This window comes from Pipra filicauda, unplaced genomic scaffold, assembly GCF_003945595.2.
Source record: "Pipra filicauda isolate LSUMZ 115617 unplaced genomic scaffold, ASM394559v2 scaffold57_size4234018_pilon, whole genome shotgun sequence".
NCBI lineage: Eukaryota > Metazoa > Chordata > Aves > Passeriformes > Pipridae > Pipra > Pipra filicauda.
The window spans coordinates 473,309-492,916 of NW_024104731.1; positions in this window are offsets into that span (position 1 = coordinate 473,309).

The following is a 19,608-nucleotide window of genomic DNA, read 5'->3' on the forward strand; positions in this document are numbered from 1 at the left end:
GCAGCAGTGTCGGAGGTAGCACTGTTACTACCAATGAGACCCCCATGAGTGGAGCTTCTGCTGCCTCGTCGGTCAGGGGCAAGCCTGGGTTGGCTTTTGGGTGCCGCCAAAAGGCTCCACGCTGGCTGCAACCCAGAAGGCATCGAGTGGGTGGAGATGTGCCAATACCGGACCTCAATGTGGGCAATGTCTCGCTGTAGCCTCTTCCTTACCCAGTTTGACCTTAAGTCCTTTTACTGAATTGATGTGAAGTTACCAGATATGACTTTAACACAGTGGGAGTCTCATTCATGGGATCTCATTCACATTAATACCATCTTAGACAGGTGGATGGGACACCTCTAACCCAGAAAAGGGATGTATGAATGCACGTTTGATAGTCAGTTCTGATTCTCACTTGCCTCCATATGATATCTGAAAGTGTCCTTTTCCCTCTTCCTCAATGAAAGCCTTGCTTGAAATATTGAGTATGCACTAGTCATCAAGGCAGGGAAGTTTGGTCAACTAAGGGCTAGAGAAGAATCTCACTTTCCTCCTTATGGACAGTGTTCCATAGTGTCCTAAAATGGATTCAGTTATAGAGAGGAAAATAACCTTCAACATTTCCTTTAGCAGGTACCATTATTTTTGTTCAGAAGGAGATAGAGTGTCACAGATATGAATCGCAGTGGAACCGACTTTCAGGCTCCAAAGGCACCCCTTGCTTAATGTTTGGGAACAAATCCCAACTTAATTGTGAACAAAATAACTCCATCTACACTCTCCTATAGGCATACAGTCCCACTCTAAATCCCTGACCATCAGCAAGTTCCTAAATATCACCTATGTACCAGGAATACCCACAACATGTGGTAGGTGAGCAATTGGCCCATGGGTCGAGCATAGAGGGTGATAGTGAATGGGGTAACATCAGACTGGTGACCTGTTGCCATAGGTTTATTTGTTCTAAAAATCTAAGCAGAAATTTTCCTTTCCCCTGTCCCACTGTAAGAGAAGGAGGTTGAACAAGGAGGGGGAAGGGGTGATTGACTATACAAAAGAACTAGCTGGCAGACCTGCATTCCAGACTAATGGCCCACCCAAAACAGCAGGAAGGGGAGAGGAGATTTTTCTCCTCCTCTCCTTGCAGACTGGGGACACTTCACTTTTTGCCTTAACGGGGGCAAGGTGTGTTGGAAAAAATCGAAGGCCGTTTTGCTCTCGACCTGGTCATCTGGCTGCTCTCCAGCCTCGGCTTGCCTGCGCACTGCCCTGCCCCCAGCCCAAATCTGCTCAGAATTCATTGGAGAGTTTGTGCTCATCGACAAAAAAGGGGGAGTCCTGATCTCAGCGAGCTGCAGACAGTGTGAGTTTAGTGGGAAGGAAACCACCTCTCTTTCCCCTGTTCCCCTTCCCCTCCTCGATTGGGAGGGGGGAAATCTCCATTTTCCGGCTTCTCCTGAGATCCAAGGCCCCACGTGGCGACCACCAGAGCCCAACAGCGCCCCCTGCTGGCCACCACAGAGCACTGCAGGCTCTGCTCCTCCAGAGATCCAACAGCGCTCCTGCCAACCGGGATTAGAATCACTCTAGAGGACAGAGAAGTATCAAACTGGTTTTTTTGAAGGGGACTTTTGGGTACAGGATTATTGTTTAGTTGTTTTTGTGTTCTGTTACTGGTTTTGCCAGTATACATACATCCTTTAATAGAGGGTTGTTATTTCTTCCTTTTTCTATACTTCCTCGATTGGAGTCTCTTAATTTCAGATTTACAATTGCTGAGAGAGACAGTTTGGTCTACCTCATAACTCATCCTCCTTCGCAAAACACTCCAGTCTCTTTAAACTGAGACACCTGTCACTAGTGGGGTTCCACAGGGCTCCATCTCAGGCCCTGTGCTCTTCAACATCTTCATAAATGACTTCGATGCAGGACTGGGATACTAAGCAAGTTTGCAGAGGACACAAAACTGGGAGGAGCTGTTGACTCCCTCAAAGGCAGAGGGGCCCTGCAGAGAGACCTTGAGAAATTGGAGGACTGGGCAATCACCAACCATATGAAGTTCAGTAAGGGAAGTGCTGGATTCTGCACCTGGATTGGGGCAATCCCAGATGTATGTACAGACTATGGAACAAGATGTTGGAAAGCAGTGCCACAGAAAGGAACCTGGGGGTCCTGGTCCCTGGCAAGTTGAATATGAGTCAGCAGTGCCCTGGCAGCCAGGAGGGCCAACTGTGTCCTGGGGGGCATCAGGCAAAGCATCGTCAGCTGGTTAAGGGAGGTGATTGTCCTGCTCTCCTCTGCACTGGGGCAGCCTTACCTCAAATATTGTGTGCAGTTTTGGGCACCACAATATAGAAAAGATATTAAGCTCTTAAGAGAGTGTCCAAAGGAGGGCAACAAAGATGAAGGGCCTTGAGGGGAAGCCGCATGAGGAGCAGCTGAGGTCACTTGGTCTGTTCAGCCTGGAGGAGACTGAGGGGAGACCTCATTGCAGTTACAACTTCTTCATGAGAGGAAGAGAAGGGGCAGGCACCAATCTCTTCTTTATGGTGACCAGTGACAGGACCCAACAGAATGGCCTGAAGTTATGTCAGGGGCAGCTTAGGTTGGATATTAGGAAAAGGTTCTTCACCCAGAGGGTGCTTGGGTGATGGAACAGGCTCCACAGGGAAGTGGTCAGAGCACCAGGCCTAACAGAGTACAAGATGCATTTGGATGATGCTCTCAGACACAAGAGGGGATGGTCCTGGGCAGGGCTGAGAGTTGGACACGATGATCCTTCTGGGTCCCTTCAAACTCAGCATATTCTGTGATTCTGTGAATTTACTGAACAGTTTTAAGTGAGAGAAAAGGAAAATTCAACTACATACCCAAAACCAACAGAGAAAGGGACTCCCTCTTGACTCCCAAAATTAATATCCCTGATGTATCAGTAGCGGCACTTATCAGTGTAGGGCAGAACCCAGGTCAGCAAATGTCTAGTACCTTTCCTGTGCAGATGTTGGTATTCCTGAAGTTAGTTCCCTGGACTATGAGATGAGAAAAGAAATAAAGAAATGCGACCACTCTTACAGAGAACCACAGACCCCCTTGCACAATGTCAAAAGACTCTTCACCATGGTAAATTCTCCTGTCACACTTTTTTGAGGATTATATTTCAATATTTCTGCATGTGAATTATAAAAACACAATCCCACCAAACTATTGGATTACTAAAAATCAATTTACTATGGGATTACATAAATACCATACTATGTATCCAGTGACTAACTGTACATAGTGTGTGTGATGTTCTGACTTGAGTGAGCTCAGCTCAAAAGGCACCTGCACAAAGCTTTTCAAAGCAACTGCAATAAATTTTACTGGTTGTGGGAAACCTTATAAAAATTAAATAATGTCATGCTTTATAAGCTTTTCATTCAATGTGACTAAACACATGGATAGCATTGAGGATGATATTTAACATTTTCCATGTGCAGATTTAATACCGCAAGAAAATTTGAGTCCCCTATTGCTAATTTTGCACCATGTGGTAACTATTTAGTTGTTTTTTAAACCTTACTGAATTACAGGGTTAAATTACAGAGCACAGCAACCACCAGCAGGCATTGGGTGTATGTACGTCCCTCTGGCTTAGCACAGGGTCACATATACTGGCATTAAATCATGACAGTGTTCCTATGGCAGTACTAGGTTAACAGAGGAATGAGCATGCTAGTTTGCAAGATCATACTCTCATGTACTTCTAAAAATAGGGAATACTAACGTCAGATTTGATTGATGTGACTCCATCAGGTTCCTGTCATTTTTAGCACACCTGTGACAATAACATACTGTAGAGAGGTACATATGATGCTGGTGGAAAGCCCTGTTAGCATACATAGCTCAATTAGATCTAGTTAGACTAATTTGTACAGCTGTGCAGGTCCAGATGTAAAATGAGAAGTGTCCATTAAAGTTGAGGCCAGAAGCATTCACAACATGGAAACCATGGAAAACGTATAGGGTTTAGCTTCCCTCACAAGTTAGTGTACAACCTTAATCACTCTTTTTGGAGAGAGAAGCACTTTTACAGACACACTGCAAACCACCACAGGAGAAAATGAAACAATCACCACAAACACTTCATTCTTTCAGTATCAGTGATGAAGACCATTTATTTCTAGCGGGTGACTGCAACAGATCTTTGTTGTTTTTAAAATTACAACATCTTTTAAAATTTAACTAAAGCCGTTTTTTTTCTCTACTTTTCATGGCTGGGCTTCGCAAACGAAGATTTGGGAAGGCTCTATCCACATTTGCTACAGGCACGCTGGTGGCTTATGAGGCCAATACGTGACAGACATATCCGATTGCAACAGGCACAGCAGAAAGACTCCTTAGATGGTGTATTCTGCAATACACGGTTCTTTCTGCGTTGCCTTTTTTCCTCGAGGGTGATCCTGCGTGTGTTCTCAAAGGAGACAGCTGCGTTATAGATGGTGTGTCTCCAGGCCTCCCGATTTGAGGCCAGAGTAGACCAGTTATGGTGATCAATATGGCCAAGGCTGAGATGTCGTTTCAGGGAGTCCTTGTATCTTTTCTTCGGGGCTCCTCTCATGCGGCAGCCGGTGGCAAGTTCACCATAAAGCAAGATCTTAGGGAGGCGGTGGTCCTTCATCCTGGAGACGTGCCCTGCCCATCGCAGCTGTGTTCTCAGCAACATGGCCTCAATACTTGTGATAGCTGCTTGCTCTAGAACAGATGTATTGGTCACATAATCTGACCAGTGGATGTTTAGGATTGTACGGAGGCAGCGTTGATGGAAGCGTTCTAAGAGACGCAGGTGGTGACGGTAGATGACCCATGATTCGGAGCCATATAAGAGAGTCGACAACACTATGGCTTTGTAAACACTGATCTTGGTTCTCTACTTTATATACTAGTATATATCGACACTGCAATATCTGAATATGTTTCTAAGAAGCAGGAAAAATCTGTCAGATACTATGCACCCCAATATTGTGTACAAATATACTGTATTACAAATATAGCGCATACAAGTTTTATGGAGCATTAGAAAGTCTTTTGAGGCATCCAAATTCACATTTCCTAAATTAGTTTATTTCTTTACTTATCACATCTTGGTGGTGTTGGAGACAACCCTCACAGCAACACAATAGACCATAATAATAATAATAGTATTGATAAGAATGGATCATAGAGTCCAATTCCTAGCAATCTGAACATGAAGATTTTAACTATTCTTTTTAGAAGAGTCAATGGTAATTAATGAAGGAAAGATTTCTCTCACAGTTTCTACTACTCAATATGTGTAAATACATGCATAGTAAAACGTGAGTAGTAGTTAAGAATAAATCCCAATTATCTGCCATTGTATTCTCTCTAGACATACTACTTACCTAAGGGAGTAAAAAGAGCAAGGTGTGAGTTTACTGCATTATACACTGCCAGTTCCAACTTGTATCTGTTAAAACCCTCTGTATTATTATTATTATTATTAAGAATAGGAAAAGGCAGAGGAAAGGATAGAAGCAGACCCTCCCCTTGAAAATCATACCCAAAAAGAAAGATGAAATTGCAAAGGAGTGAAGAAAAAAGGTATAGGGGATATCCATACAGGGAGGGAGGAGAGAAGAGACAAAAGCAGAAGGGGCAAAAAAAGCATCAAGGAAGTATCCATTCTTATGATTTCTCTTTTAAAAATCCTGTTCAAGACATTGTGTAAAGTGCTGACTCCACTTTCATGCATTTGTTCAGTAAGGCGTGTATTCTGGAGAATTTTAGGATAGAAAACCCACTACTTCTGCCGTGGGACTCAAAGTCCTTCTGCCGTAGGACTCAGTTTCAGAATACACATTAATTCTCAGAATATCCTTTCACCTAAGCATGTACTGAGACCCTTGAATCATGTCTCTGTCCTTGTATCAGTAACTCCCTGTGTGTATTTTCCTGGAGAGCATTATGTATATTAACAGCGTTTTGATACACATTTCCACATATTATTAGCTCTTGTTGGATTTTACTTAGCATTTTTGTTTACAGAAGAAATTTTGCAAACATTAAATTGCATATTAAACTATGGGAACATTCAGACAGCATCAGTCTGTCCTTTACGCTTTTTTGTGCTTGATACCAGACATAAACAGTACTTTCCTGGCTAACTAATTTTTGGCATGAGGCAAATATCCAAGACCACAGTGTTTTCTAAATATTAATTGGATATTACAACTACAACTGTGTAGACAACCAGCACTACTTATTCTTCTTTTGTTAATAACGCCAAGCTCCCAGGAGCTCATTAACAATCTTCATCTAGACAGTCATTTAAGCATCATGTCTGATGAACAGGCTACGGGTCAGTGAATTAGCAAGTAGTCTTTCACTGAGACATCACTCCACAGCTGCAGCATGGCTTGTCAGGCCAAGTCGAAAATGAATGTACACAGACTCTCCAATTGCCTCTTACTCAAAAAACAAGTTCTTTCATTTGTTGTTTCCACTATGGGCACTATATCCTCCACTCTACTTCATCAGCCTCTCGTGTTTCAGAATTTCACAAAATACAGAAAAAAGGACTACACGGCATGCATTTATTAATGGTTGCTGTAGAGAGAGGTTTATTTTTCAATCTGTACATAAGATTGTTTTTAATAGGTCTTATCTCAATGTAATGTTGAAAACCCTAAAATAGCTCTTACAAAAGGAAAGACCATCTGTTTGTTACTTGCATTATAATACGAAAGCAGTTCATTAGTACCTAAAGAATTACATCTCTGCAGGAGATTAATACCATTCTCTTTCTGCTGTTGGCAAGATAATCTTTCCCAGGACTTCAAAGCTCCTCCTAACATCCTGAGGAGGACAAAGCTTCTTGTAGGTGAAGGGAATTGAGTGTTTCTACATCATTCTACCATTTCACTTCCTTGGAAATTTAAAAGACATTGCTTTTAAATATAACAAATCTACCATTTGTTATATTATGTTCTATACATATAGAATCTATCTTTCATTATATAGAAGCCAAAAGGCCAAAAGTACAGATTTGTGTTTGCCAATCACCACTGAGGAACAGGAAAAAAAAAAGCACAATGAAGTAACTTCTCCCATGGAAAAGAACATTGTCATCTGCCTCAAAGAAAAAACACAGCATTTCAAAACCCACCCCAGAGATCAGTTTAGAGTGCAGACATCATAACACCTAATCCAGAGAAACCAAGCCTGCAACTTTCTGTGTATATTTTATTAATATTTTCTGCATCCTGTGCATATTTGCTGATTCAATTAATATTGTAATGTTATTTGCATCAGACATGTACTCTCTCATTTCAAATTTCTGTCTCTTCAAGACTGCAAGGCGTTTGGAGACTGAACTCCAAGATAACACATAACATCTTACCGCAACTGCGAGTAGACTGTAAGACAGCAAAGAAATGCTAGTGGACCCAACTTACCTCTCTATGAGAAAAGCTTTTTTCTGTCTCACTGAGCACATTACAACACCAGGCATCAATATTTATTCATGACAGAAGGAAGAAGCAGGAGCACCTGCAATCAGACATAGCGCAGACAACAGATGCTGGGCAAACCACAAAAGAATACTGCTGAAGCAGCAGGAGTGGGCACTCAGAGCTTTGATAGCCTCGCTATCTAGGACTGAGCCAAAACACCCCAACCATGCTAAGCAACACGTTATCTGGAACCAAACTCAGACTGATCCAGTGCAAAGTGGAAAAGAGGGTGCAGTAGCTTCACAGTGACACTAGGCTACTAGGTTAGCTACTTTATGCTCCTGTGATTTCATTCCATCTGGCTGAGAAGTTATTTTCTTCACCAAACATCTGTTTGTCATGTCTGCCTCTTCTTATGGATCTACACTGGTATAGTGTTGATATGGGAGCACTCAGAGTGAAATTAGATACTGAACTCCTGGACATCCTTCTTAAATCATTTCCTGGCACTACTGGATGAGCTGCCTATAGTACAGATCTAATGCCAAAAGCAGTTACTGCTTTCTGGTTTATATTGTTCTGACAGTCGTCAGGGAAGAGAGCAAGCAGACACTTACGGCTGCAGGTAACTACCTTAAATTACTTGCTAGGGAAGTAAGATTAACTACAGTTACCAAAAGTACAATGATAAGAATCTTGTACATATAAGCATGCACATCAATTCACAGAATGGAAGATTAGCCTAAATCTGAATCTTTCTTCACTATCTCTATTTCAGTCTTAGGATTCCCAGTGCCCAAAAAATTAGCATTGTTATAAAAAAAGCTATGGCTCATCTTTCCACCACAGAGTGTAGGATTATGTCTGCGCATCAAGTACTGAACTTATTACCAAAAACTGCACCAAGCCTATTTCTATTATCTCCCATGCAAACCCAAGGCTTAATCTTCAACAGAAATGAAAGCATCCCATTCTATTCTCAGACCTACCTCTGGTTTGAAACAAACAGAAGGGAAAAGCAAGGGCTAAGGAAAAGAGCTGCAAAAGGCACAGAGGCAGGGGGAGAAGAGAACAAGGTGATATTATAACTGTGGGAATAATTGGTTTTGTCAACAAGGGTTGTCAGATAACAGCTTTGGACTTGTTTAAAGTACCATATATGAGAAATCTGGATGTTTGAATTGGTCTGAGGAAGAAAAAGCAGTAAAGAGAACTGTTTAAGTGTCTCTGACATATAAAACTAAACTCTGCAGCTAGAAGACAGATTGCTTTGACTCCTCATGACATCCCCCTGCCACTTCTAAAAATCAGAGGGGCTTGTGAAGTTGTGTGATTGTTGGCATATTCACCATATAAGAAAACTGACTATAAAGCAAAAATAAAAATGAACACTGATTTGCTGAGTGTAACAGGAATACTGGACTGAAGACTCAGAATGGGGAAGTGAACAATAAAAAGCTGAGATTCCTTGTCATTCATACCTGATTTATTTTTTCCCTACATGCTGCTAGTGCTCTGTTTTTCACCTTCTCATACGTTATCAATCATTATACACTCATAAAGCAGGGGAAACAGGTGAGAAGAGTAACAAATCACGGGACACAATACAAGTCAGTCAGGGAGGAACTAACAAACCAGGTGCTTGGAAAACTGGGAATACTACGGGGAAATAGAAGTTATTCTTCGATTTCTTCTTCTGCAGTATCCCATTACTCTCTGTTTGAAAGTAGATCCTGTGTTATATTTTTATCTACTACATTACCGCACTTTTACCATCAGATTTCTCTACTCAACATGCATTTCTCACTGAGTAGATTCCCATTATCCTTCTAATATGTGCCATCTATAAAGCAAACTAAAATGGATTTCATTATCTATCATCACTGTACAGAAAAAAAGTATCTCAAAAACAATTATGTAAGTCAGTTTCTCAACAACACAGCTACATATAATGCCCCTTTGGAACTGAACCACTTTCTCAACATCACAAACGATGAAGCTTTAAGTTATGGTCAAAGTCACAAAGCCACTGCAACATTTAAGAAGTTTTCCCTCACACTGCATATAGACTATGTGTAATACTCCCACACACAATTACTCAGAATTTTCTCCATCTTGTTCTTTCAAATTGGAGCACTAGGTCATCTATCCCCTCTTATTTCAACTCTAACCTCAACACACTTTCCTCCCAGAAGTCTTCCAGCAAAGATGTTTGGGGATTATAAGAGCAGATCTCCTTTCCAATCGTTTTTTAAACTAAGAATCTTTGTTTCACAGGAAAAAAAAATAAAACCAAAGTTGTTCATGCGAACACAAATGCAGGATTTTGGTGCTGCAGATTGTTCTTAATATTTCTTGTTTCTTGCAAAAGTACTTGGACATGTTTTCAGTGTGAAAAATACCATTATACTGCTGTCTCACCTCCTTTCCACACAATAGCTTATGCTTATGGAACCTAGAGCAATTATTCATGTGTCCACAGAATACAAAGCTCTCTAAGGACTCCATTGGAAGCAGCTTCCCTGACAATTTTCAACTCTATAAAAACATTCAGTGAAAGCACTGGGTATCCAGTTATTATTTCTATCTTCACAGAGGAAACATATCTTCATATGTTAGGAAGGAAAATCTTCATATGCTAGGAAACATTTCTTTCCCAAGGATAGTCAAACACTGGAACAGGCTTCCTAGAGAGGTAGTTGATGCCCCAAAACTGTCAGTATTTAAGTTTTAGTTGGACAACACCCTTAACAATATGCTTTAACTTTTGTTCATCCCCATGATCAGGCAGTTGGACTAGATGATTGTTGACTCTTCCAACTGAACTATTCTATTCTATTCATATTTCAAGGAGAAGATGTCATCCTGCTTTTTCCCCTTTTCCAGCTTCCCCCTCTGCAGCTTTTTCTTCTGTAAGTCAAGCACAGTTACCATAGACAAAGAACCCTTATGCTCCAGTTAAATAAATAAATAAATGCAGGAAACTGTCTCTCTCTCCATGTTTCTCATGTGTAATCTCAAATTGGTGAAGAGTTCGCATGAAATCATGCCCTGCACAAATTTACAGGTTGTGGATATATGCACACACTTACAGGCACATGCACATTGCTGTAAATGTGCATCTAAATGCAGTGCATCAAGCTAAATTAGAGAACTTACCTTTTGCTTCCTGAGTCATAGAATCATACAATGGGTTTGGGTTGGAAGGGACTTTTAAAAGTCATCTACTCCAACCCCCCCAGACTGAGTAGAGACATCTTTCACTAGATCAGATTGCTCAGAGCCACATCCAACCTGACCTTGAATGCTACCAGGGATAAGGCATCCACCACCTCTCTGGGCAACCTGTGCCAGTGTTTCTTCATCCTCATTGTAAAAGCTTTCTTTCTTATATCTAATCTAAATCAACCCTTCTTCAGTTTGAAACTATTACCCTTTTTCCCGCTGCAAGAGGCCCTGCTAAAAAGTTTGTCCCTTCCTTTTTTTATAAGTCTCCTTCAAGCATGGAAAGGCTCCAATTAGATTATTCCAAAGCCTTCTCCATGCCAAACAACGCCAGCTCTTTCATAGTGACTTCATAGGAGAGGTGCTTCATCCCTCTGATCATCTTTGTGGCACTCCTCTTGACTCAATCCAACAGGTCCATGTCCTTCCTCTGCTGAGGACTTCACAGCTGGACTCGATACTCCAGGTGGGGTATCACACAAGCAGAGCAGAGGTACAGAATCACCTCCCTCAAGCTCCTGGACACACTTTTTTGGATGCAGCCTAGGACATGGTTCGCCTTCTGAACTGCAGGCACACATTGCAGGTTCATGTTCAGCCTCTCATCCACCAGCACTCCCAAGTCCTTCTCAGCAGGGCTGTCCATGATCCATTCATCTTTCAGAGTCAAATAGTAAATTATGCCTAAGAAAAAAATAACAGGGAGCAGCAGCAGGCTGCTGTGAAAACTAATAAATTGGAAGCAATCACTGCTTTAGCTCAGTTTCTCAAGCACTGCTTTTTAAGTGATATTTGGAAGACTTGGATAGGCTGAATAGCCTTTTTCTGATCACGGGATGAAGCTCAATCTACTTTGCACAAAGCTTAAATAGCAGAATGTCTTTGATATAGCAAAAGGAAGTGTGGAGGGCTTGGGATAAAGAGAAGGTCTTCACAGAGCTAGCTGTTAATAGGCTGTGATCCATACCATTATCCTTTATACAGGTACTGTTCATTCTCTAATTACCACAGAATAAATTTGTATGCAAACTTAAAGTGGGCAACAGCAGCTACACAGTATCTATTCATAACACAGTTGTACCCCAAGATCTATGCTATAGAGGCGATCTCTTAATGACAAAATAAAATTGTCTTACATGAGTTTCAAGGTACAATATTAACAGCTTGTCTGTGTTCCTACAATTACAAAATATTGTCCCTTTTCTTGTTTGTTTTCAGACACACTCAGCTGTGGAAGCACAGAATCCACAGCCCTCCTGTGGCCTACTGCAATGCCTATGCAGCTTCCTGAAATGCCTTAATTGGGTACCCTTGGGAGATTTTAACATCAATTAACTCAAATTATCCTACAAAAGTGAACAATGGACAAAACCCTGTTTGTATTACTCAAACAGTTTAAAATACTTGTTACTGGATGAGTGGTGAGGGTGTATTTTCCAGGCCCTTTTATGCCTGATTCACATCAATCACATCCAAAAACGAGTTGAACTAACAGAATTATGGCTTGGTGATCAAGATGCAGCAGTTCATGCATTTAACTCTGAAAAACCTTTTATCAACTTCTGTCTGTTGGCCCAGAGCTGATCATCAAGCAAAGCAAGTAGGATTTGGCCCACAGTGTGCTCCATTTTGAAAGCACACAGCTGGGATTGCCAGCATAAGCAAATGCTGGCAACGTTTAACTCTGACAGGGATGGTCTGTTACATATGCTATGGGACTGTACAATTCTCTGGCAAAAAATAAAATGCCAGTGTTTAAGTAACCAAATATTTAGGAAATCCACTTTTTTATTATTTTAGAAGCCTTAACTGTACTCCCAAGGATAGCTACAGCACTAGAAGGTTGTTCTAAGGATGATCCACTGCCAAAAGAAAAAGCCTTTATGAAATAAAGCGAGAGACAATTTCTCATATTTCTTGCAAGAATTAGCTCTGAACTGAAATTTTTAGTCTTTAAAGGAAATCTCCTTACATACACAACCCTGGATCACTTTTATTAAAGAGTGAACTTTCCTCACTTTATCATCTAAGTACCTGCTAGTACTGGCTGTAAATCAGAACTCAGGAAGAGAAGCCGAATCTATACCATGTTTACTGTGGCTTGCTTGTCTATATTTGTTTAAATTAAGTTGCCTCCTATCACAGATTTGCTGAAATTGGTCCAGGAATGTTGAAGTTCAGCAAATATGTGTATATTTGACAAAGTGGGCTGCAACTAGATGAAAGTTATGAACAAAATTATATTTATCATTTATGTTTCACAAGCTCACATAAACACCTGCCCTTTTTTCTGTACCTTACAACACTCTAGAACAGAAGAAAGTTAAGATGGAACCAGCAGAAAAGTGAAAGCCTTCAACACTAAAAAAGACATAAAAATCTAAAGTAAATAATAAAATTCTAAAGCAATATTTGCTCAATTTCATTTACAATGCTTCTCAATATAACTCCTTCATCCTCTCAGCTAAACTGTCTAACAAAACTGTAAGCATTTCAAGAAACTTTTTGTCCTTGTTGCCAAAGCACTTTGTACAGTGTTGGCTTTCAACTACTAATATCAATAACCTGTAACTAATGTTTACCTAAATGCAAGTCCTCAAAAGACTGACTTGGAAATGGATGGTCTATTTACTTAACTTCTGATGAGTACAAACATTCAATCTTTAAAATTGATTTCTTTCTAAACACTCATTGTTCCCCATTTGATTTTCTGACAGAAGTTACCTGTAGGTTAATAGAAAAGTAAAGCTGGAGTAGTCAGCTGTAGAATACTGAGCTGCAGAAATTCTACTGTAAATGCAATTTCAAAGCCAAGTCTTTCGCACAAGCTCTCTTTTCATTCTTTTCTAACATTTACTTTTCTTGTCTTGAATTGCTTTCAGCAGTATTGCAACATAATGAGGTTTCCTCAATTTATATTCAAGATTTAGTGCCCACTGAAGGAAAAAAATTGCAATAAATGCAGATAATAATACCTGGTCCAGGCCAGGACTCCTGCTCAGGCATAATCTTGTGCCAGTATGTATAGCTGTAAGGCATATATATATTTCTAGTTGATCTTGCATGGGACCAAAGCACCTTTCCAGGAATCCTCTTGAGTGCCACGGAAACCCATTCTTCTCTAGAGAGCTACAGTTTTAAACAGAAGACATGAAAAATTCTCTACCTTTGAAAAGGTGTGATGCAGCTCTCAAAGGACTGTGGTCCTCTGATATGGTCAGCAGTAATTATCAACACATGGAATTTACTTGTAATCAGGTTTTCTTCCTGAGACTAGAAGTCTATAAGTTTCACTTAAAATTAAAGTTCTGATTGCAAAGACTCCTAAAGATGGAAATTTAGGAAAAATTCCAGACATGGTGGGAGCTAGAAATGCTGTATCAGTCTCAAAAAACCTTTCTATCTCACCTCATCTCTCTGAGCACCTGGGTGGCCTACAGCTTCCTGAAAAAATCAAGGGCTGACCTAGAGTGTGTGCTGACACAACCAACCTATTAGGGACTAAAGATAAAAGTATACTAGGAACTTATGACAGATTTTGTTCTAATCACCTCCACCTATCTTGATAAAGAGCAAAGGAAATACCTCTGTCTCAACCATTCAATTTGGAGAAACGAACTTGTTAGGGGTGAAAACTCTGCAAAATAACGTTTTAAAACATCTTTTAAAAGCCTCTTAATATACCTGTGTATGTCTTCAGTATTTTCACCTGAAGGTCAGGAAAAAAAGTTGACTAGTGATTTTTTTTTTTTGCACAAGAAAAGCCTGAAAGATAAAAATGATACTTGAACTCTACAGTTCAGGTTCACAAATCATTCTGAAAAATAAACTGTTGCCCAAACATTTCAGTTTATTCCCATGACTGAAAAAAACAGATGTGTCATAAGATAGCAGAGAGCTTGGAGAACTTTCGGGGGTAATCCTCCTGAGAATACCAACTATTCCCTTTTAACTCAGAATTTGTATACTTAGTACTGCTGCATGAAAGGCAATTTTTAAACTAAAGTTTACTTTAAGTAGATAAGAGACCAAAGCCATGTTTCAAACTGTTAGGACACGTAAGTATGATAACTGCCTTCCCAAACAGAGCTTATCCATATGTGAAATCCTCACTGTTTGCCTGTATTAGTTTTAAGTGCCTTCTAACACCAACTGTCATCGAAACACACATTACCAAAAGGATGAAAATACATTTTTTCAATATGCAGTATGTTTGGGAAAACAGATACTACATACTGTGTTTGTGGCCATACTTGCAGTGGTCTCAGCTGTTTCTCATTTACAAAACAAGTTACCAGGAGGAGAATGGAACTTCATTTGCAAAGTAATAGCTTTCAAATGAAGAAAACTCAAATCCTTCATCTTATTACTATTCCTACATGTTCAAGTGCCACAAACTAACAGCACCAGAGAGAGAGAGAATAGTCCAGACTTGAAGAGACTGCAAATTGTGAAGTAATTTCTGAGAGTGTTACATAAAACACGTCATCAAAACTACTTCTGTGTATGAAAATAAAAAAATCACCTATTAATTTTGCCAGGCAAGAAAAGAATGGAAACTGACTAACATCAAAAATTGTTTGTAATAAAGACCAGGGAAAGTATTTAATTTCCTTATTTTTCTAATAAATTTCAGTAATTCAGTGTATTGCCTTTTAACAATTTTTTCCAGTTATTATTTCAAGTTGCTTTGGTTTTATTGCAGATGTCAGAGGCCTGAGGAGGTGTCCAGTATTGGCTTTACATGGCAACAGGTGGCTTCTATGAGGAAAAACCAATGCCAGCTCCAAACCCACCCCAGGACAGCCAAGCTGCGGGCGCCTCTGTGATAATTTATTTAAGAAAGAACAAGAAAGTACTTGTCAGACAGGGAAGTGAGAAGAAAATCCCACAGACAACGAAGACAGTGGAGAAGGAAGGAAAGGTGCTCCAGGTGCTGAAGCAGAAATTCCCCCATAGCCTGTGCAGAGGACCATGGTAAGGCAGAAATTCCCTGCAGACCATGAAGAGCACCACAGTGAAGCAAAAAGCCCTTGTAGCACACGAAGGACCACACTGCAGTGAGTGGATGTGCCCTGAACAAAACTGCAGCCCATGGAGAACCCATACTGGATCAAGCTACTGCAGGAACTGCGGCCCATGAGGGTCCCAGGCTGTAGCACACTCTTACCGAAGGACTTTAGCACACAGGAGGGGAAAGTGTGAGGAGGAAGGAATGGCAGGGACAAACTGTGTCAGAGGGACAGTAACCCTCCAATTCCCCATCACCCTGCACAGCTTGGGGCTGGGAGGAGGTAGGAGAATGAAGTTCAGCCTGGCAAGGAGAGGGGGCAAGGGAAGGTGGTGTTAGTTTTGTCTTTCTCCAAGCTGTTTCACCTGTGATGGTAATGTGATCCTGTCTTTACCTCAATCCACAAGGTTTTCCATCTTTTTTTCATCCTCTGTTCTGTTGAGAAGGTGGAATGAAGGAGCACCTGGGAGGGCATCTGGCAGTCACCCAAGGTCACTTTGTCACCGGTCTTTAAGTACTTTTACAGGCTAGGTTTCTTGGGACACATCACCCTCATGGATCCTTCTTTTCCTATTAGCAGCAGAGAATAACCCCAGAAATGGCAATTACTGCATGTTCCTTACACATACCATATTATTTCATTCACTAGATACTTCTGTTTGGAACATATTCAGCATTTACCTTGATTTACATCATTTGACAAACATTATTTCCCATGTAGCTTTACCTACACACATGCTAAACATGGCTGCATCATCAAACATGTTTGTTACATTTACTGCTTACTTTGAGGAGATAAAATAGTGAACATCTGAAATTTCATCCAAATTTTTAAGTAATGTCTGTAACCAGATACAGGTGATCTCTGGATATATAGCATTTTTCTCATCTGCATCAAAAATTTTAGAAGGTGTTTTATTTGTTCCAAATCCCCATTCCAAGTGTTTATGACTTGGCTATAACCAAGAAACAAAACTAGAAAATCTCTTCTCATCTTACCACTGTCTATTCAAAATTTATTACACAGTGAGATATGTCATTTTAAACAATAACTACTAGAGCTGAGACAACTAAATTTGTGCTATAGCTATTTTGCTTTCTGAAGAAGTCATGTTATAAAATACTTAAAATCATACATGTAGATCTTACCAGATCAAAATTATATTGTTGATCAAACTGTGAAAAGGTGTGTAAATCGCAGTGCCTGTAAACAGTCTAGGAGCTCAATGATGCACTCAAGTGGGGTTGATGAGGTAATTTCCATCTCAGAATTCTCAGAATTGAGAATTGTAGCTTCAGTTGGCCTCTAGCCAAACAACTACTCTATGCTGTGTTTAAAAATCTATCTGTGTGTGTTGGGGCTTTATAAAAGCAGAGCTACTGTAAATCATATCCAAACTAACTTAAACAATCTACTCTGAAGTTCATCGACTTCAGAGAAGAGCAGAGTAAGGCACAAAAGCAGGCAAATACTCAGGCAATCAACCTGTTAGAAGTCGTAGTCATGGCAGTAAGCCTGACACAGACAAACCAGCATCAACACAGACAGTGTAAACTCCATATCCAGTCTTAATATGTATCTATCTGCTGGAGAGAGCAGAACTGATCCAATCATAGAATTAATCAGGTTGGAAAAGACCCTTGAGATCATCAAGTCCAACCCTCGATAAATTATGACTGCTACTCTATTCTGCATCACATTCAAAGCATAACTGCTTTTTACAGTTACACAGGCTGCATCTAGTCTTTCTTATTGTAAAGGAAGTCATACAGACAGGGTTATTTAAGACTGTGTCAAAGACTGGTTTTTTATTTTTATATTAGTAGTCAGAAATCACGTGAAAAACAATCTTTTCATGTTGGTGTATTAGTTCTCTAAGTCTTAGTCAAAAACAAAGTTTTGATTTTCCTATTTGAAACAGAAGATGGTTTGTAAGCTCACCTACATGCATATCTGTGCATAGAGATACACACACGCACACATTTCCTCCCTCCCTGCAAGCCTAGAATCCTACAGAATACAAGAGAAACTAGGAGGAAAGAAATCCAAAACTTTCTCCTGCTGCTGTGCTGGCACTGACAGGGTTAAGTGAGCACTCCTCGTATTGTCCATTTCTACTGCCAGTTCAGATAAGTGGGTTTCATTTCATTGTTTACTTGTACTTGATAAGGTTCTTGGATTGATTCTGGTGGCTCACAATGCCTTCCAGGCACAGGATGTTATTCTTACTACAGCATCCAATGCCTTTCACAACACAGTGGTTTTCTCTAAGACAGGTATTGTGAAACTAAAATGTCAGAAAAAACAGTTACTCCATTTTTGTGAAATGAAATCAATTCTGTGCCAGCACAATAACCATAACAACAGGAAATCCTATCAGAATTGGACAATATTAAGGCACTGTGGAATCCATGATTCGCCTTATTAACCCACAGTTATAAAAGTATCTAAACATGTTTCAAATCATAGAAGCTCCTCTTACAGAGCAGGAAAAATCAATTAGCAGCAGCAACTCAGGTTCCTATAATTGAAAAAGTATGTCTCTCTCCTCACTGATCTTCATCTCAAATATAGTTAATAATAATGTTCAATTAACTCCAAAAGGATTTGCGTGACTTTGCACTTGGAAATACAGCAAATCTGATTATTTCACAGAAGACTAAATTCAAGATTTTTTGCATTATTTTCTCCCCTTGTCACTGACTTGCATAGTCTCAAAATATCTGTATATCTCTCTATACCTTCATTTCACTACCATCTGCAATAAGATGGATACTAACATCTAATTACCTAACAGGAATTCTGGTAACGTTCCTCACTAATAATAAACTATTTTATGAACTTAATTTTTAATTAAGCCAGAGAACCAATTTTTTATCCCTACAGTCCAGCGATTGCATTGAACCTCCAAGACTGGGCCCATTGTTTTGGAGCACATGGAAATTTTTACTACAATAGCAATGCACAGTATTTCTGCTTATGATCTTATTAATAAAATGCAGAGGTCATTAATGTAATTAAGGTTTTAAGGTATTTTACTGCTTTTCATGTGAATTTGGAGAATGCTTTCACTGACATGAGTTTGTCCCTAGGTTGCAGAACTAGAGAATCAGCTCGGGTTTTTATACATATACTCTGTTCAAAATCTTTTAGGACTATTTAAACGTCCCCTGACATTTTCTTGAATCTCACACAGCTCTCTCCTCCATGCTAGCCTGCTGTAAACTGGAGCTTTGGGACTGGATGCATGAAGGAATTCCAACACTGCAATAGCAATTGTGCTACAACACCTGTCTCACGCATCCTGCCTTCCTACGGAATCCTGCCCCATGGAAATCACCCATGGCCTAATAGCAGAAGTGTTCAACACTGACAGCAATATCTGCGAGCAGCAGCCCATTCACCTGCCACAGGGATGACCAATCTTGTAGCACAGGGAACAGAGCAAATGACACGTTGTCTCCTCAGCTCTCATAACTCAGTAGCCTGTACGCTCGCACGATGTTAAGGAGACGGTTGTCAAAATCAATATTCTCATCCGTGAGCTCTGACTCGCAGTAACTGCTACAGGGGCACTGGGCTAATCACAGCAAGTATGACAGGGATCACAAATCAGAACCTTTACTAAAAGTAGAATTTGCTAGGACTAAACACAACAGCCCACAGAGTTATGACCTGGTTAGTAGGAAATGCCAGAGAAGGTGTTTTCAATTATGACTTTTTGCAGAAGTTACATCCTCCCTCCCCCAAAGTCCAAAGAGGCAACTAGTCCAGGTGAGGATTCACACCTCTGCATCCTCTGTGTGTACATAGAATGGATAGTAGTAACTCAAATTAGTTTTTCTAGGCAATCTGTAATAGCATCATATGGAAAAAAATTAAAGACCTGCTCAGAACACTACTATCAGTAGGACACAAATCCTGGAACCTGAAGATAC